General features: G+C 41.1%; 1 protein-coding gene across 2 annotated transcripts in view; it reads right to left on the bottom strand.

Annotated features, from left to right (window-relative positions):
• LOC124385196 (glutamate receptor ionotropic, NMDA 2D) overlaps positions 1-10,717 on the bottom strand; it is a 76,737-nt gene extending 66,020 nt beyond the window's left edge. The window contains exon 1 of one of the 2 annotated variants that reach the window (XM_046848361.1): positions 10,556-10,717. The gene's annotated coding sequence lies outside the window, so the exon portion shown is untranslated. Of the gene's footprint in view, positions 1-10,112; positions 10,358-10,555 lie in introns of those variants that run through there. The other variant, XM_046848360.1, reaches the window with a different exon arrangement.
• Positions 10,718-21,512: the final 10,795 nt, after the last annotated feature.

The raw sequence follows: 21,512 nt of genomic DNA on the forward strand, positions 1-21,512 counted from the left end.
GGCACAAAGAATGATAATGATTTTGGCTACAGAACATGAAAACCTCCTAAATGCTAAATATACTCATTCTGTTTTAATGAATCTAAAAGAAAATTGTTTTTTTTTTCAAGCAAAAAAGAGGCTCCAAAATGATTTGGAAATTAAATATTTTACATCTGAGTGCTAGATTTGCTTCTTTTCTCTTGATCCAATTTAAAATGACTTTTTAAAATGATTATTTACAGTATATATGAATTTAATCTGGTTTGAATGTGGATTCTATCCGGGGTGATACTGAACAGAAATGTAAACAACATGCTCCAGGCCATCTGTAGATAAAAACATATTAAAAATAAATTTAACTGAATGGCATTTTAAGGTTGAGGAAAGCAAAGCAAATGTGAAAATCTTGAATTTCACAGTATCCTTATTCTGCAGCTGTAATTAAATCTTATCTTTGAGTTGTGATAAAAGAGTGGCTTTGCATTATAAGATTAGATTAGTTTTGTTATTTCTGCAAAAATTGTATATATAAAAAAAAAGCAATTCTGTCTTTTGGTAACAGTTCCTTGTTGCTTATTTACAGAATATACAGATTCTACAACTTCCAGCATCAGCAAATCTAACTGTCTAAGAGATGGCTGGAAATGTATTCACGACTATTGTCTTGACATGCACAATATAGATTGGGACACCTAACTTTTCCAGTTATTATGTAACTGTTATAATGAAGTTGTAGGGATACAATTGTATGGGATGTCTTTTGATGCAGTACCATTACATCTTCCCTTCACCTGAACTATGAAGACCCAAATGTGTTCCAGCATGACAAATCCAGCTCCATAAAGATATGTTTTTAATGGGTTGGAATGGAAGATCTTGATTGGCCTGCTACAGAGCTCTGACCTCAACCCTATTGAACACCCTTAGGATGAATTTGAACACTGACTGCACCCCAGGCCTCCTCACTATACATCAGTGCTTGACTTTACTAACATCCTTGTGGCTGAATGGACACGATTCTCCACATGTGCACTCCAAAATCTAGTGGAATACCTTCCCAGAAGAGTGGAAGTTATTATAACATCAAATGGGGACTAAATGTGGAATGGGGTGTTCAAAAAGCACAAACGAATCTTATGGTCAGGCGTCCACAAACTTTTGTCCACATTGTGTATTATACCTTTATACCTTGTTAACTATAATCCTCTATAAATGAATGTCAGAAAATGGCACCATCTAACCAATCAGATTCAAGATTCGGCATTGTTGTGGTGTGACGTATTAGAAAATGTAAATGATTATTCCATAGCATGGATGCGTTCTCCAATCCGCTCATTTTAAACACTAATATTTGTATAGTGACAGCTCATCCAACATAATAAATAATTAACACTAATACATACCAAGGTCCCGGTACATTGCATTCATTCGTTGTTTGTTTTGTAAATGAAAAATAACTAGGTTAAATGTAGGTTTAAAACTATTTTTGCTTAAAATTTTAAATATTTAGAATATGCTTCATTTATAGTTTCTTGGCATTTTCTTGACTTTGAGTTGTATGGATTTGTGGGACTCTTGAACACAAAGAATGTAAAATAACTGGTCAGCCATCAGCACATAATCCATCAGTGATTCCATCCAACATTTTGGCTTCACTACTATTAGTTAATATGGATCACTATGTGCTTTTTAAAAGCAACAAGAGACTGACAGTAAATGGAAGTCTGACACATGTCCTCTTCTTACAATGGTAATCTGTGCACAAAGTCTTCCAACACTAATTGCAGAGCAACCCTTCAAAACCACATCTCATCCTGCCCAGCCATGCACCATGTTCTACCAGATAGTCTGCGATCTCTGATTTCTGAATATGTTTCCTTAGTTTGTATCATAATATTTATGATTTTTGCAAACGGTTCCAGATTGGACATTTCAACCTAAGAAAAGACTGGCAATAAAAATCCAATTATATTTACAGTTTAGGATGGTAGATTGGACAAACTGTGCATTTTACATCATATTTAGTATTGTAAGATTTTGATCACTACACTATTGTGGTTAAATGAGTAGAGGAAATTATAAATGTAATTTTCTAATTTTATTTTATTTTTTGTGTGCACTCAAACAATGAAAAGCTGCCTACTTTTAACATTACATATTATAAATATCACAATTTGCATTTTGTTTTTCAGTGCGAGATTTGTTTTTTCAAATCAAAAACAGTACATACACACAGTGTATACATAGTTTTGTGCCCTAGTTGCAGCAGCTACAATGCTTTGTAAAACTTCCCAGCCCCAGAAAAGTGTAAAAAAAAATATCTGAAATGTTGATCATATACCAGTCTAGTCAGTGGAAAATATTTTGTTGTATTAAATCAAGCTTTTCTATTCCATTTGGCCATTTTGAATTCATTCCTTTTTTCTAAACTCAAGACATTTAAAAAAAAATCTATATTTCAGTAAATACCTTTCGAGTATTTATCCAATTTTGGACAATTTTGCACAACATACAGCAACTTTTAGAAGAATGTCAGGAGAAGCTGTGGATCGGATCAACACACATAAACAGATTGATCAAATCAGAGTGATTGTACAGACCGTAGGTATTCTTTTGTATTTTTTAATCCCCCTCCACACACATACACACATACACACTTCACAAAAAAGCAGGCCAGGTGGGAAACCCCTCACATAAACCCAGACCCACTTGCTCTCTTTGATCAGTTTCGGCCACTGATACCATGCGTCTATTTAAAATTCCGACATGCACCCACACACACAACACACACACACACACACACACACACACACACACACACACACACACACACACATATGCATTCACACAACATCTGCTATATCCTTACACACACCGGGTGCCAAGAAAGAGACCGGATTCACACTGTGCACATCAACACACATACACACAAAGACAGATGTCAGCTTTCGGTGTACCTTCCATGTCATGCACACACAAATACCAATACACCTGCATGGATGGAGGCTCCCATGTAATTTAGCATATGCATGTTTAAAACCAGATGTATTTGTTCACACACAAACAAACGCACATACATATTTATACATGTTAAAAGATTTTACAAACACTGTACCCTGCAGACACATTTACACATATGTTAAGTGACATACTGCAAATACATTAACCCCAATCCAGCATGATACCAAAACACACTAGGAAAGTCTCACACACATACACACACTTACACTCGCTTTGTGACATATATCTTAGTTCGTGTTAGGGCGGTGCTCCGAAGAAATACAACACTTTGTTGGACATGGTCATTATTAAAGGTCAATGACCACACGGCGGTGTCATTATCATAACAAGGAAACCGTCAAAGGAACCTTTGATCCGACACGTGCGTTTCTGACAAGCGCGATTAACATTCTGACACACAGGAGACTGAATACCCTGCACTGCAACCTCACTGCGTTATTCATTCGCACCGAGCAATCTGGCTTACAGGCTTTTTTCTTTTTTTCACGTGTACTCTTGGATCTGCATATTAACAAAAGGAAGTGACATTGTTAAAGGCATGCCATAACGGCCAGATCAAAGAGAATGGTGTAAGTCCTGCATGTGCACAGGAAGGAGAGTAGCTATTAATATCAATGAGCAAATAAAAAAGAACAGAATGTAGGAGATCTATGAAACATTGTACAGGTTCAGCTTTCCAGGAAACCGTGGTCAGGTGCATTTATGCAAATCCTCAACACCAATTAAGATATACAGTATATATAGAGTAAATAAATGAATGAAGGATGGAAGGAATGGAGACATTTCTCAAAGTATGCTGAAAAAAGTAGAACAGTTAAGCAGAACATATCGTTCGAAAATAGATATAAAATGTAAAGCGCACACACATTTATATACACATCTGTATTACCCACATGGGGTCTAACAAATATAAACTATTTAATAACAATTTTCCATGGATTTAATTCAATTTAATAAATTTAATTTGTGCCTTAATCTAATACTCAATTTAATCAATATAATAAAATAATGTATTACGTGAATTTGATTTATTCTATTTTATTTTTATATATAAACATTTTTATTTAACCCAAACATGCATTATTTTAAACTGATTTAAAATGTAAACTTTTGATGTTTACAAGTGTTATTAATAATAATAATAATAATAATAATAATAATAATAATAATAAACAGTGTTAATGGAAAACAACAAGCAATTTTACATTTCCTTTAAAACCCAAGGTACATTCTGAACTGTAAACCGTGAACTGTGTGTATATATTAATTATTATTATTTTATTCTAAATTTACAGTCAATACTTTTTGTCACAAATTCATCAAAACCACTAGGATAACCGTAAAAAACTGAGATAACAGTAAAAGGACAAAAATCTCCTCAATGTGCAGAAATAATCGGTCTGTAACAGCCAAGACTATGAATAAAAGCTTAAACAATGATGATTCTATTTTTATTCTTTACAAACAATCAAATTAAACCACACACTTTTTAGGATGTATGTAGTTAGAAATGTATATTTTGGAACTCGATAGCAATACGACAAATACATTTTTATATATATTTTTTTTTTGCAAATCATTGCCTGTAGACTCAACCCCATACTCCAGCTTCTCTCTGAGTAGTGTTTCTATCAGGTGCTTTTAGGAAAACTAGACAATCTTGTGACCTGACCATTGCATATACACACACCTATAAATTATACATATATTTATCAAATAAAGGTTATTTTTTATTCACTTAGTCTAGGAGATTTTTTTTATGTTCTAATGTCAGGTTAAGGTGATCCTGTGCTACTGCTGATTCAGTGAAGTGGAAGCTAATGTTGTCTATTCTTCTGTTGAAGCCTGTCTGCCTCATATTTTGACTTTGACTTTTGAAATGCTTTTCTGTTCTTCGTGGTTATAAAGGGTGATTATTTAAACTGACTGTTGACTTCCTGTCTACAGCTTAAAACAGGCTGGCTATTTTCCTCTTTCTCATCAACAAGGCGTGTTCACCCGTAAAGCTGCCACTCTGTGGATTTTTTCCCCTAACACCATACTGTATAATCTGTAGAGGCTGTTGAGTGTGAAAATCCCATCACATCAGTTTCTGAAATATGTAAGCCAGTCCATTGTTTTCCTTTTCCATTTGTTGTGGACATCCAGCTGCAGCTCTTGAACTGTTGCTGCACGATTTTATGCAATTCATTGTTATCACATGGTTTGCTGGCCGAATGGATAGTTGCATGAATAAGCAGGCGTATATATATGTATATATATATATATATATATATATATATATATATATATATATATATATATATATATATATACTGTATATGGTGCTTCTATTTATATAGAAAATTACTATCTCACCACTGTCAATCACTCTATATTAAAACTAGATTAATACTGTATTAATACAACAGAGCCTCAAATTTGCTTGACATGGATTCCAAAAGGTTTCCAGCCTCTGGACAATGTCTACATCAGGCAGTTCCTTCACATTTCTTAAGTGTAAATTCGGTAAATCTCCCATTCTACCACATCCCAAAAAAGCGTTACTGGATTCATACTGGGCGGCTTGGAAGGCTCCTGAAAAACACTGAACTCATTGTTGAAGAACCAGTCTGAATGATAAATTAGTGTTTTAGAAGATGGTAAATTGTGGTCATGCAAGGATCAGTCAAGTGATAATTGATTGCTATTACTGGTCCAAAGTGTGGCAAAAAACATTCCCCACACCATTACTTCATCCTTTCCAGCCAGGACTGGTTGAGTCCATTGATTTATTTTTTTGGTGCCAAATTTTGCATCTAACATTGGTGGGCCTCAGCAGAAATCCAGATTCATCAGACCATGCTACGGTTTTCTAATCTTCAAGTGCCCAGTGTTGCTGATTGTGTGCCCCTTTGCAACTTCAGCATTCTGCTCTTATCTGACAGAAAACGAGCAGGATATGGTCTTCTGCTGTTGTAGCTAACCTGGCTCAATGTTCGACATGTGCATTTCTGCTCACCACAATTGTACAGGGTGGTTATTTGAATTACTATAGTTTTCCTGTCAGCTGGAACCAGTCTGTCTATTCTCCACTGACCTCTCTCATCAGCAAGGCATTTCAGGATCCAGAACCTGCAGGATGTTTTTCGTGTTTCTCGACTGTTCTGAGTGAAAATCCAGATGGGCAATTATACTTAAACCAGTCATACCATGGTCAAAATCAGAGATGAATTCTTTATTTATTCTGATGGTTGATGTGAATTTTACCCAAAATTTTATGATATAATATCTACTATTATTTTTAAGATTTATTATATTATTATTTTATGCTATCCTGTCACATGACTGGCTGATCTGCAGGAATGTGTATGTGAGTGAAGATCAGGGTAGCATTACACGTTGCCCTGTGTTACAGCATGAGCATCAGTTGTGGGTGTTGACTTTGCATGTCTTAAAGGAAACAGGTACTAAAGGGTACTGTCTGCGAATTCTGAGTCTGACAATCCTTTACTTTAGATACATCATTTGCTATAATATTTGGTCACAACTACATGAATACATTTATTCCTATTTGTGTTAGCAATCTTTTCTAATAAATGTGGGTTATACCTGTCGAAAAAGCTTATTCAGATCTATATCTGTATCTGTTTAGAACATATTTGTGTTCATTCAAAAATGATTTATTCATATTTGCTCACATCTTGCTCACTATATTGCTTGCAGGCTAAATAGTATTTTATAAAATACTTTGTTTAAATGAAAATGTTTCATTTTAACACTGAAACATTTAACACTAAACTTGTTCGTGTTGATCTTTTTTATTTTTTTCATTATACCTGTCATTAGATAAACCATAATTTAAATCAAATCCATAAAGATGAGCATTATCAAATAGGTGCCTTTAAGGCACCAGTGCAATGTTTCTCATCAGGTGTCTGCATAAAAACAAAAAGAATCTGAGCTCATGACATCTAATCTAATTAGTCGGAGGTTGTACTCTTACATTGTAAATCACACTGTGGTTACTGGTGTGTGTAAAGAGCCTGCAGCTGTAGCTTCGGTGGAAAGTAAAGAAAATGTTTTTTTGTTGTTTTGTTTTTCTTTTTAATTAAATACCCTCTGATTCAATCACACAATATGTTTTTTTAAGAAGCAATGGGACTCTAAGAGGGTTTTCCCTGGTAACTGTACATGACCGTAGTTGTAAGTGGACGGAAATATCCGTGGTTACCGTAACCGTGGAGACGAGAGACGGCTTCCTGTAGAAATGCATGGCTGAGGAGAGAGCAGGATGCCGTCAAGTGTCGCTCCAGCTCTCCCAAAGCAAACATTTGCGGCTCATTTTTAAATTAACACTTTACGTTTCCATTTTCAGAATCTATTCATCATCGAGAGACACCTACGTTTCCCGCTCTCTTTCTCTCGAAGAATACGATGCACTGCCAAAAGCAGGGTCAGTTTAGTAAATGTGATTAATGTTTATACATATACTATATATGTGTGTGTGTGTGTGTGTGTGTGTGTGTGTGTGTGTGTGTGTGTGTGTGTGTGTGTGTGTGTGTGTGTAAAAAACATGTGTTTGTGAACATTTGTTGTCCCATGTTGTCCCTGCATCTGACCCGAGCTGTGTGTTCATTAGCGGCGTTTTTATCATTGGGCCCATCAAAACCACGCGGGACCCGGCAGAGAAGGAGGCACTGTAATCTCTGATCTCGTTAAAGACTAATTGATGTACAGTGTTAACGAGCTTTACCTTAATTAGTCACATTTAAGTGAACAGGGGATACTGAAGGAGGGGAGCAAGCCGATGCAGTTTGGGGTGGGCTGAAAATATTAGCTGTGTTATTTGATCAAAGTGTGCATGGACCTGAGCAGACAGACAAACAGACTGATAGATAGATAAAAACAGGTGGGCTGATCAATGAATAGATGTTAGGAAATGAAAGAAACAGGCAGGCGAACAGCGGAAGAGGGAATAAAGGAGATAGATGCAAGGGAGGACGACTTCAGTATAAGCAATACTGAAAAAAATAAAGGTAGACAGCAGAGGTAAAAAAAATATATATATATATATATATATATATATATATATATATATATATATATATATATATATATATTTTTTTTTTTTATTAAAAGAGAGGAGGGAAGCAGGAAGGCACAGACAAACGGAAACAGTGACTCCAGTTTCTCTCATTTCACAATCTGAGCCCTCCAACATGTTTGGCCTCAGACACTCAATTCCAGCTGTCTTCTCTTCCCCCCCTGCTTCCTATTTTCCCTCATCTTCCTCTCGCTTACTCCTTACTCCCTCTATCTATTCTTTCTGTTTCTCCACTGTTGATTTCTTTCACACTGTTCTCCCTTCTGCCATTTGCTCCATCCCACTCTTCTCCCCTTCCCCCAGCCATAACACTCCATCCCTCATAACACTGCTGCCACATCTCCCTCATTATATGTGTATTCATTTTTTACATCTAACCCTTTCCACAAAACCACCACACACACATTCTCCTTTTTGCTCGGACTCCTCTCTCTTGCCCCCTCTCTTGAAACCTAGGAAAACAGATGAGAGGCTGATGGCGAGGAGCTGTACTGACACGGATGGCAACACATGAACGCCAATATCTGTGATGCGGCATCGCCTGTGTGTGCGTCTTGCTTATTTCTATCTGAAATATTTATTTGTATTCATAAATACTCCATTTTTTTCTTCCGGTGCTGAAACAAATTTGGATGGACTGTTCTATGATTCAACTCTGCAGTCACACTGGCATTTGAAGCAGGCCACTGCAAAGGTATCCATGGTGCAAGTAGTTGTGTACAGTACAGACTTGTTGTCAAGTCTGCAGTCAGAGAGTGAGTGAGTGAGTGAAAGAGAAAGAGAAAGCATAATTTTCTTTTGATTAAAAACTCTTTTAAATGAAAGAAAGAAAGAAAGAAAGAAAGAAAGAAAGAAAGAAAGAAAGAAAGAAAGAAAGAAAGAAAGAAAGAAAGAAAGAAAGGGGTGAAAAAAAATCAATATTTTCTTCTAGGAAGACCCAAGCTGGGAAACGGAGGAATGCAAAGTTATGGGGGATGATGGGATGATGAAGGCTTGCACTCCAATGATTTTAGTTAATCCACTTGCTGCGATCCACTCACATCACGTGACAAGGAGCACCCGCGTAGGCCTATTCAACTAATCAGCATCGACGTGCAGCCTAATGAACCCGGCTCAGTGTTCTGCTCTTTCCACATCCAAATCATGCAGCCGTGCACAGAACAAATCACATTTGTATGCACTCGAGCAGCGTGCATTTCGATCACTTTATGGCCAACCGTAAGTTGAGGAAAATTCAACTCGATGTTATTATAAAGAGAGGCCGCTGTGTGCAGTGCACGGGGAGAGCTTTATCGACAGCTGCGCTCCGTGGAATTGATAAAGCCGCAGTTTACGCGACTGGAGAGAAGCGGGCTGACAGCGCACTACGGCCAAGCACTGATGCTGCTGCTGCTGCCGCTGCTACTGTTGCTCTTGCTGCTGCTGCTGCTGCTGTTCAAGCGACCAGAGAGGCGGAATTTTAAACACACTTCAGTCTGCCACGGTCATTCATACACAGATGCGGTTGTTTTTTTTCCCCTTTCTTTCATGAATGCGCCGTCTCCCGCAAACCTGCCGCAAACGTGAGCAAGCGCACGCGTGTGTACGAGTGTGCATGTGCGCGCGCGAGAAGAGAGCGCGAAAGAAAGACAGAGAGAGAAAGAGAGAGAGAGAGAGAGAGAGAGAGAGAGAGAGAGAGTACGTGTCAGAAAAGAAAGTCATAGTTCTTATGGCCTATGTGCGAGCGCACGCCAATGACAGAAGGGTCAAAGCCCCCCACGCGCGCCGGCTCGCTTCCACCGCCGCTCCGTCCCGTCTCTCTCTCTCGCGGGCGCTCATACGTGCGCCTGCACCCGCACGCGCGTCCCCATCAAATACTGCAACAGTGCTCCGTCAATGACGCTCCGTGCGCCCGGTTCCAGCCCGGCAACACACACACACACACACGCACGCACGAACGCGCTCGCGTGCGCACAAACACACATGCACATCAGCCCGCAACGCGATGGTTAGGTTTATTACAGATGTACTGTAGGCTACTTACTGCGGGTTTTCACGCGCCTGTCCCCCCTCTCTCCCTCTTTCTCTCTCTCTCTCTTTCTCTCTCTCCTCTCGGCCCCTATTTTCTCTTCACATCATCTTCCTCGGGCTATATCCCTTTTGGCGTGTTCTCCCCCGGCAAATGCACCTACACACAGATTCTACATGGATTCAATTTTCGCGAGCTCACTTTCTCTCTCTTCCCCTCTCTCTCTCTCGCTCCCCCTATCCTCTTCTCTCTCTCACTCTCCCCTTCCCTCTCTCTCTCTCTCTCTCTCTCTCTCTCTCTCTCTCTCTCGCTCTTTTGTTAAAATTCAGTATATGCACCCGGTCACCTAGCAACCGTCAACCTCTCTCTCTCTCTCTCTCTCTCTCTCTCTCTCTCTCTCCATCACAAGCGACACGTGTTGAATGCTAAACTTAGCGGCGTGCAATAATAATACTAACCGGTTGGTTCGCGTTCTCTCCTTCTTTCTTGCTCTTTTTCTCCCTTTTCTCTCCCCATTCTCTCCCTCTCTCCCCCTCTCACTGCTTCACCTCCAGCGTTCGCCTTCGTGTATCATAACGCAATATAAATATTTACTAGAAACGCTCAGCCTTTCCTCAACACCCCCTTCCCTCCTACTCGTCCTCCTCCTCCTATAACCCCCAAACCATCTCTCGTCCCCTCCGTGCAGCATCTCCTCTACGACAGGGTTGCCAGATTGGTTTGACCAACCATTTCTGTGAATTAATTATGTTTGAGGAGTACATACACTCACCGTTCACTTCACTAGGAGTATCTGTATACCTGCTTAGTTAATCAGTTTTTCAGTTAGCCAATCATGCAAAAAAATAAAATAATATAAAAAAGATACAGGTCTACAGGTAATGTTCATATCAAAGATTAGAACAAGAAAAAAGTGGGATCTGGGTTGTTTGGAGTGTTTCTCTAAGTGCTGTCTATCTCCTCTCTCTTGACACATTTAATCGTCTCCATGGTGCAGAAAACAAAAAAACATTATTTAAGTGACAGTTATGTGGGTACCCAAAAAAATTACTCGGTCCTCGATTGTCCTCAAGTTGTCCATGATAGCTTCAGATTCTTGTTCTTGGCTGACAGAAGGGAAACCTGACATGGTTTCCTGCTGCTGTAGCTCATCCATTTTAAGGTTCGATGTGTTTTGCATTTGTGATGCTTTTCTGCTCAATATAGTCATAAAGAGATTTTATTTGAACTATAGACTTCCTGTCAGCTCCTACCAGTCTGCTCATTCATGGGAATTTGCTAGTGGTGTTTCGGTCCACACACTATATTTTTTGTATTTCACACCATTCTGTGCAAACACTAGAGACTGAAAATAAAAATACGCCTATCTAGAACCAACATCCATGCCAAGGGGAAAATCACAGCGATGCAGAATTTTTCTTTATTTTGTTATTAGATTAAACATTACCTGATGCTCTTGACCTGTATCTGCATGATTTTATGTATTGTGCTGCTGACACTTGATTGGATCTCGCCTTACTGTAAATGAGCAAGTACACAGGAGTTCTTATTAATGCATGGTGAGTGTTAATGTCTGTGAGTACACCACATTGCTTAAAAATTGCTGGGCTTACAGAATGTATAGCCTATTTATACTGCAAAGATGTTAAATTATTTGACTGCGTGGAGTGTTTTAATCTTAGGCTTGTATAAATAAACTTTCTTTCGGCTTCTCCCATTAGGGGTCGCCACAGCGGACCATCCGCCTGTTTGATTTGGCACATGTTTTTATGCTGGATTAAATTAAATTAAATTCATTTTTATTTGTATAGCGCTTTTAACAATGAACATTGTCTCAAAGCAGCTTTACACAGATAATGTGGTGATTAAATGTAAATATGTTCTTTGTAAGTAAGTTTGTCCCTGATGAGCAACTGTGGCAAGGAAAAACTCCCCGAGATGGCATAAGAAAGAAACCTTGAGAGGAACCAGACTCAAGAGGGAACCCATCCTCATCTGGGTTGCACCAAATGTCCATTTGAAGCAGATATACAAAGTTGCGGGGTACAGTGATGACGATCAGAAGCAAACTGCACTCCCGAGTCAGTGCAGCAGACCGCCGACACCAACTACAGTCCAATCCATCCTCAAAGCACCCGTTCTACTCCGGAATTACATGGAACCACCCAAGGTGTTGATGAGATACCGTCCCAAGCTGCACAGAAGTGTGAAGATCCACGGAGGGGAGAGGATGCCCTTCCTAACGCAACCCTTCCCATTTATCTTGGCTTGGGACCGGCACTAAGGCTTGTGCAACCCTAATGGCTGGGGTTGGTTTCCTGACTGGGGATCGAACCCGGGCCGCAGCGGTGAGAGCGCCACATCCTAACCACTAGACCAGCAGGGAACCTTAGGCTTGTATAAATAAAGATTAAAAATGTACAACATGCATAGGCCAAGTACACAACATGTCCCATTGATGGAATCACAAAAACCACAAGGAAAGTGGATTTATTTATTTATTTATTTATTTATTATAATTTTTTTTTTATCCTTAGGCTTGTATAAATAAAGATTTAAAAAATGTACTTTCCTTGTGGTTTTTGTGATTCCATCAATGGGAATTGTTGTGTACTTGGCCCATGCATGTTGTACATGGAAAGGTGCATGTGGTGTGCGTTTATTAGTTTTTGGAGTAATGGTGCATCAATGGTTGTGATTGTACCTTGACAAGACTACCATAGTGTGAAGAATAAGTAGCTAATAGTCAGTGGGAGGTGGCAGCTCAGTGATTAAGGCTCTGGGTTACTGATTGGAAGGTCAGGGATTCAAGCCCCATAACTACTAAGCTGCCACTCTCAGGGCCCTTAAACAAGGCCCTTAAACTTCTGTGTTCCAGGGGCACTGTAACTTGACTAACCCTGCACTCTGACCCCAGCTTCCAACATCGCTGCGGTATGTCAAGCAAGAATTTTAGTGTGCTGTAAAGTACATGTGAGAAGTATAAGGTACCTTTCTTTCTTTTTCTTTAGCCAATTTCAAAATGTTGCCCTCAAAACAGCTTGACTTGCCCTGAAACAATCAAAAAGTAATTCTGGACTGGTAGGTCGATGTACTTTGCCCCATTTTAGATAAACTTATGTTCTCTTGGATAATTTATATTAGTGGACTTATATGTTTTGCTGGTGGGCTTTCTGGTGTCCTCATACTGAATTTTTCAAAAACATGCCAGTAGGGGGATTGACTACTCTAAAATATAGCTAGGTGTGAATGAGTGTTCCAGAGTGTGTGCAATGTGTATGCCATCCAGTGTTCTCAGGACAGGCTTGTATCAACCAAGATCTTTCACAAGAATAAAATTGTTACTACAGATAAATGGATAAATTTGCCAGTCCTTGCTTTCCTCTGTAGCAACCTTCCATTCTTTAGCTAGGTAAGGACATGGGAGCGAGTCAAAGAGATGGAAACAGTAGCCAAGAAGAGTTTTGGACAGTGTTTCTTTAAGGCTAACACATTACTGTGGCAGTGGAGGCTTGAAGGACTGAAGTGCCACAGGCCACTAAATACACTTGTAATTACAATGAGGAGCATGCGCTTAGATCAGACCAGGACTCCAGGTGGTGAACTGGTAGTGAACTCTAGGACAGTCAGCAAAGAGGGTTCAGAAATGGAACCATACAAGCAGGTAATATAGCAGTGAGCTGTCAGACTATGTGCCAGTAATGTAATGAAACAGAGTTTTATGTAACCCTTGGAGTGGCAAGGCTAGCAACCAAATGGGAGCCAGAGAAATGAAGACTCCAGAAGCAACTCTGGACGGGCAAAGCCAAAAATACTACTGAACACTGAAAGAGAAGCATGGTCCAGTGGTAATTGGGGACCAGTAGAAAACACTTTGTAAAAAGAAAATGGTAGTGAGCATTAGTGATCCTACAACATGAGCCAAATTCAGTGATGGATTTTTCAATAAATGGATTGGAACAGGACCAACACAAGATGGTGCTTAGGGATTGGCAGAGACAGTGAAGGATCAGGTACTAGTGCTGAGATAATATTAGGACCCAATGTTCAGAAATGCACTAAAGGCAAAATATTGTCCAGTTTCAGAGATGTGTAGGTCATATAGTGCAGGAGGAGTTAGCTGTTTAATAAAGAAAAATATCAAACAATCAAGCAATTTATCTCTTCCTGTTATTAACAAACATTGCTGAACACATCAAGTACATTATTTTATAAATGTGATAAAAAGAATTTATTCATAATGTTCTTTTCCATTATTTTATTTGCCACAAACATATTATTTTTTAATTAAAAAAAAAAAAGTGCTAAGGCATATGTGGTTTCACTATCCCAGCTTTAAAACGTGCAAATTAACCATATAGCAAATTAATTCTAACTCACAAACCTAAAGAAATCATGGGCAGTCAGTCAATGGATCCAAATAACAGGCTAGCAGTTCAGTGCGTTTAATAAAATGTTCCTTATTGTAATGGAAACCACCCAATCTGGCAACATTGTACTCTGGTGCCATGTCTTTTCTGCCTCTCCAAGAAAAAGGGAAAAGGGGGGATTTTACAGGACCAGGATGTAGCCATGCTGTGCATGAGGCTCTGTAAGTGTGTGTCAAAAGGAAAAACAGAAGTATAGGCTTCACACACAAAAAAAATCTAATAATCAATGAATATCAAACATGGCTAAACTGTTGAATTCCTAAAACATTTATTTATATTCTGAAATATCATGTAGGTTAATAAAGTGCAGATTTATTTGAATCAGCCTACACAAAAATTCCTCCTTTTTTTAATGTCAGGTTAATATGATTTTCTTTTTCTCGTGTTTTTATAGACAAAATGTGGAAGCTACACGAAAAACAATTAAACAAAAACAAATCTGGAGTCCCTGGCACTGCATTTTAGATTCCTGGCATACAGATTCCTATCGACATAAGACAACCGATGTTTTTTTCGTTACTGAGGTATGGCACATGCTCTACGATGCAGCCCAGCTGACGAAATTCTGCCAAGCATTATCTGTCGCATAATGGACTTTTACATTTTCCCTGTCTCTTTCACTGAACAAATCCATTAGACATCACGAGCATGTGTGGGGCAGGGAGAGAAAAAAGAGAGGGGGAGAAGGGAACGATGAGCAATCAACAGCCACGGTAGCATTTAATTGTTGCATTCACCTTCCTTTCACCCAAAAATTTGTTTTCCCACAGTCCCCTTAGTCTACCTCTGACAGGTGGGCAGCCCAATATGAAGAGACACATCTGATCCATTATCGTTAGTGGAGAAGACGATACGCATATAAGCTTGGCTGATATTTAGTTATTCACTTAGAGAATTTTTCGCACAGAGGTTTGATAAAAGATTGGTCTTTTACAGACTCTTAAGCCTGGCCTTCATTCATGAATTCATCACACAACTCCCCTTCCACACCAACCCACCCCACATCCACCCACCACCTCTACAACCCCCTGCCAGATCTTCAGATCACAAGAATATCACAGAGCAGATTTTTGATACTGCATGGCTTTTATTAGGCAAAGTGCATGTTAATGTGCATTACAATGCTGTTGCCTTGCCAGTGTCTTTGTGTGTGTGTGTGTGTGTGTGTGTGTGTGTGTGTGTGTGTGTCCTGTTGTTTGAGGAACTGCTCAAAGCACAACAGATGAGTCAATACTGATAGTGAATGATCCATTTTGCTTTGCTTTGTATGCAGATACACAGCAAGGCCTTCAGAGCTAGTAAAAGCGAGCAAGATGCAAAGAAAGCGCAAATTAATAATGCGAAATTAAACATACCGTATTAACTAAACAATGGTTGACCTGAGAAACAACTGGTGATTATTGGAATTTTCAGATCTATCCTAAGGTTACACTGCACGCAGCTCTATTAAGCTCTATCTCAAAATCGCTATAGCGTGAATGCAAACCAGCCTGTCAATTACGAATTCGTAGCCAAGTACTCACTGAAACTTCATCAACACAGCTTCCTGAATTTGTAATGCTCTACTTATAATTCAGGCTATAAATATCACTAGACTATAGCTTTATTTGTTTCAGGTTTACATTTACAAGCATTGAGAAATAGCGTATATTTCCCCATTAAGCGCTCTGATTAACAAGAAACGTCTGTGGGTGTGCTTTAGTCGACCACTCAGACCTGACAGTAGTTGTTTTTTTTGCTGTGTCATTAGAAGATGAATTAAATGGTCTGTTAGTGAAATGCAATTATAGGCGATCTGTATCTATGTCTGTTATAGAAGTGTAGTCTAAACTAGGATTGCTTTTTTTTTTTTTTTTTTTTTTTATTACTTTTTAAATATGCCAACAGAAATACTGAGAGAAGAAAAAACTCAGAAGGGAGAAATGTCAGCAAGGAATGCATGTGATTTGATATACATGTTGATGTTGACTGTTTCTGGTCTCCGGAACTGCCTGATCCTTCCTGATGCCCTACTGCTGGATAGGAAAACACTCACCACTGCTGAGGATATGACTAATATTATGACTGTGGATGGTAGCCACTTAACCATGTAACCATTTAGATGACTTTGGACTGCAATTAATATGAAAAGTTATACACTCAAATCACTCCAATTGACTTAATGCTCATTCCCTGCTTACACATTTAGCATGTTTTGATTATATAGTACAAATTTATCAAAGAGATACATTATAATGGTGCTATGTGGTGTCTCTCAGATAAATACGGGTTTCCCCTAAATGGATATCAAAGTTTCTTTCATATTGTCTCAAAGGAGTTTTGTTTCTATGTTGCCTCTGGCTTGCTCATTAGGGATAAACCTATAGAGAAACTTATTGTCAGGGTTATAACAAAAGACTACACTTTTTACTGCACCAAAATGTACATTAGTTTCCGTCTCTGAATTACATTGTCTATTGATTACCACTTATTGTGGAATATAGGCACAATGTTCACTGCACCTCTAAATCTCCTTTTTGTCCCTCAATGCTGACTGTCCGTCGATGCTCGTCATTGTTACCTGTGTAACAATGACGTTTCAGGTCTTGGGTTTAGTTTCTTTGTTTATTCTGTCTTTGTTTTTATTGTGTGATTTTTTTTGTGTGCTCTTCATAAAAAAATCGTCCATAAAAGCTATAAAAGCACATGGAGTGAAGCCGGCGCTAGCTACTGTAAGGCGAAGGAAGCGCTGCAGGGATGCTGGCAGGGTGGCATGAAGATGGAGCATCTCGTTCCCTCAGGGAACCAGGGTTACCTACATAACCTGGAGACGTTCCCGTATTGGGAGCGTTCCCTGCCAGTGTGTGAAGGCACAGCTAGGTCGAAGGACAGAGGGGCCAGGAGTGGCACTGAGGTCAAGGTTATAAAACCTGACAAAGGTCAGTGGGGTGGACCAGCCTGCAGCATTGCAGATGTCTTGAATATAAACTCCAGAGGACCAAGCTTTAGAGGCTGCCACACTCCGAGTCAAGTGGGAGCGGGGCGACCAGAGGACTCGTAGGAGGATGCAATTGCATTGACAATCCATTTGCTAAGCGTCTGCTTGTTCGCAGGGAGGCCTCTCCTCGGAGGGCCATAGCAGATGAACGGATTGAGCCTGAAAAGGAGGATAGAATGCCTGGTGCCTAACAGGTCATGGGACGACCCAGGAGAACCATAGGAATGTAACCCATTCTAGGGTACAGGAAGGCACTGGCCATGCCTGAAGTAAACTCCACAAAGAGCGGGACACAAAAAGGGCCTGAAAATCCCAGGAGGAACACAGTCTTGACTGTGAGATGCCTTCAAGATGCCTCAGCCAACGGCTCAATGGGCGGCTCAGATAGAGCCTCCACACAGGCAATCTAAGTCGTGGAGAATATGCGTCACTGGCGGGTCTCTGCCCAGTGATTGCCCCGCCACAGGGGCATGATACCCGAAATGTTGGATGCATAGACTTTGATGGTGGAAGGAGCTAACACTTTGGTCAACTGTTCCTAAAAATATTTCAGCACTAAACCAACCAGGCAGTTAACTTGATCCAATCAGTGCTGATCGCACCATACACTGAACAGATGCCATCTTGCAGCATACGACCTCCACTTTAGAGGGAGCTCTGGATTGGAGAATGTTCTCTTACACCTCGGGTGGAAAGGAATATCGGCGCTGTGCTTGATCACACCAACAGCCTCCACAACTCTGGGCTGGGATGAACTATTGTACCCCTTACCTGAGAGAGGAGATCCCTCCTGAGAGGAATCTCCCAGGAAGGGTGCTCGAGAAGGGTAACAGGTCCACAAACAATGGTCTGCCTGGCCACCGCGGGGCCACCAGAAGGAGACGGACTCCGTCCTGACAAAGAATCTCCAGAACTCCCGAAAGCAGCACGATGGGGGAAATGCGTACAGGCATAGCCTAGGCCAAGCCTGAGCCATGGCGTCCAGCCCCATAGGGGACAGTGCAACGTCTTTTGAGTCGCAAACAAGTCTCTCCCAGGTCTGCTCCACCACATGAGTGCCATTCCCCGGGTCTCATCCTTTGTCTTGAAAGGGCATTTGCTGCTTTGTTTAGAAGGCCCGGGATGGATGCTGCACTCAAGGAGAGCAGCTTCCTGTAGGCCCACAGCAGAATCTGGCGTGCCAGCTTGTACAAGGGGCGTGAGCGCAAACCCCCCCTGGTGGTTAATGTAATTGTCCGAGCAAATCGACACATGGTGACCTCTAAGGTCAGACAGGAAATGCTTTAAAGCTAGAAGCACGGCCAGCATCCCTAGGCAATTGATGTACCACAGCAGATGGGCCCCTACCCATAGACCTTTGGTGGCATGGCCATTAATGACTGCTCCTTAACCCATGAGGGACGTGTCTGTCATTAGCCAAGTCTAGTCAAGTCAAGTTTATTTCTATAGCGCTTTTCACAACAGACATTGTCTCAAAGCAGCTTAAGAGAAATCAACAGTTAAGGTGAATGGTGTGCATTTATCCCTGATGAGCAAGCCATGGTGACTGTGGCAAGGAAAAACTCCCTTAGATGTCATGAGGAAGAAATCTTAAGACTCAAAAGGGGAACCTCGTCCTCATTTGGGTGACATCAAGAGTGTGATATAAATCTTTAAACAATACAGAACACTGGGTAGTGACAACTAACATGAGCACTGGAATGTAAGATTATAAGTGATGTTCTTCCTACAGTCTTATACAGTCATTGTGGTTATAAAACTAGGAGCTACTGAGCAACTTATAAAATAGCTCAACATTTGCGATCATCATATATCCAACACCAGCTTCTCCATGCCAGAACCTTTAAACACTCCAGGAGATCCAATATCAAAACTTCACACATGAAGTGGGATCCAATTGGCACTGGTACATCTTCCCCAGCAGGATCCTCAGAACGTTTTGTGTCAGGACTTCTTGGCTGTAGCTCTCTTATTGAAAATGACAATTCTCAGATCTGTCATCTCACAGGGCTTCGGCACAGACCATTGCACAGGATCCCTTGCAGGGGGAGTGTGAATTGCGACGCTTTGTTTTTGCCCGCCGAGCAGCCCCATGAGAGCGACGTGGGAGGAACCATTGAAATGCCGCCACCTGTTTCTTGGCCTCCTGGAACCTATCCACTATCATTTTGTACGGAGTCACTGAATAGGCCAGTCGGCACTAGAGGGGCGTCTAGCAGTACACAGTGAGCCATAAGTGCCTTTCACTGGAGGACAGGGTGACCATAGACCGGCCAACGGCCATAGCAGTCTGCTATGTGGCCCCGAGGCATAAGCCTTACCCGCCAGTGCGGACGTATTACGTAGGGGTTTGGTTCGTAATGTCGAGGTCTTGAGGGACGATGCAACACCCAGGGAGAGATAGCTGGCCAGCGTCTCTTCAACTCGGGGCACCAACCCACAACCATGTTCTTTCAGCCCCATAACGTTTGAGTACAACGTTGCTTTGGGACTAAAAAACCCTTCACCCAGGACCTGGAGAGGTCTGGAAAGAATGGCAGACCCGATGTGGAGGTTGTGATGCGGGTTGCAGAAAGTGCTCCTCGAGTTTGCTGGATAGCAAGGCTTTTTGCTCATCGGCCGGCCAAGCCAGATTCAGCTTGGCAACGGCACGGATCACAACCCCCATAAGTCCCTCCCCAGACGCTACTGCTGGCTTCACTCCATGTGCTTTTATAGCTCCCTGGTCATGACCAGCCGCACTTTCCATTGGACGGATTACACACGTGATTCAGAGCATGGACAACGTGGAAGCGTTCCCAAAGCGTTGTTGATGCAGCTTGAGTTCCTGAAAGGGAACTCTGCACTACCCCTTTTGTGCAATGATACTTTCTTGTTTCATTTATATCCAAAACCAATGTATTGATGGAAAGCTGCTTTATAACAAAGTCTTCTTCTTCTTCTTCTTCTTCTTCTTCTTCTTCTTCTTCTTCTTCTTTCGGCTGCTCCCATTAGGGGTCGCCACAGCGGATCATCCGTCTCCATACCACCCTGTCCTCTACATCTGCCTCTTTCACACCAACTACCTGCATGTCTTCCCTCACCACATCCATGAACCTCCTCCTTGGCCTTCCTCTTTTCCTCCTACCTGGTGGCTCCATCCTCAGCATTCTTCTACCAATATAATTCATGTCCCTCCTTTGCACATGTCCAAACCATCTCAATCTCGCCTCCCTCACCTTGTCACCAAAACATCCTACATGCTGTCCCTCTAATAAACTCATTTCTAATCTTGTCCATCCTCGTCACTCCCAACGAAAACCTCAACATCTTCAGCTCTGCTACCTCCAGCTCCACCTCCTGTCTTTTACTCAATGCCACTGTCTCTAATCCATACAACATCGCAGGTCTCACCACAGTCCTATAAACTTTCCCTTTCATTCTTGCAGATACCCTACTATCACAAATCACTCCTGTCACTCTTCTCCACCCACTCCACCCTGCCTGCACTCTTTTCTTTACTTCTCTAACACACTCTCCATTACTTTGCACTGTTGACCCCAGGTACCTGAACTCCCCCACCTTTTCCACCTCTTCTCCCTGCAACTGCATCACTCCACTCCCCTCCCTCTCATTCACACACATGTACTCTGTCTTACTCCTACTGACTTTCATTCCCTTCTCTCCAGCGCATATCTCCACCTCTCCAGGCTCTTCTCAACCTGCTCCCTACTCTCACCACAAATCACAATATCACCCGCAAACATCATAGTCCAGGGAGACTCCTGTCTGACCTCGTCCGTCAACCTGTCCATCACCACTGCAAACAGGAAAGGGCTCAGGGCCGATCCTTGATGCAGTCCAACCTTCACCCTGAACCAGTCTGTCGTACCTACTGCACACTTCACTGCCGTCACACTGTCCTCATACATGTCCTGCACCACCCTCACATACTTCTCTGACACACCTGACTTCCTCATACAATACCACAACTCCTCTCTTGGCACTCTGTCATACGCTTTCTCTAAA

Source organism: Silurus meridionalis, chromosome 4 (assembly GCF_014805685.1).
Source record: "Silurus meridionalis isolate SWU-2019-XX chromosome 4, ASM1480568v1, whole genome shotgun sequence".
Taxonomy (NCBI): Eukaryota; Metazoa; Chordata; class Actinopteri; order Siluriformes; family Siluridae; genus Silurus; species Silurus meridionalis.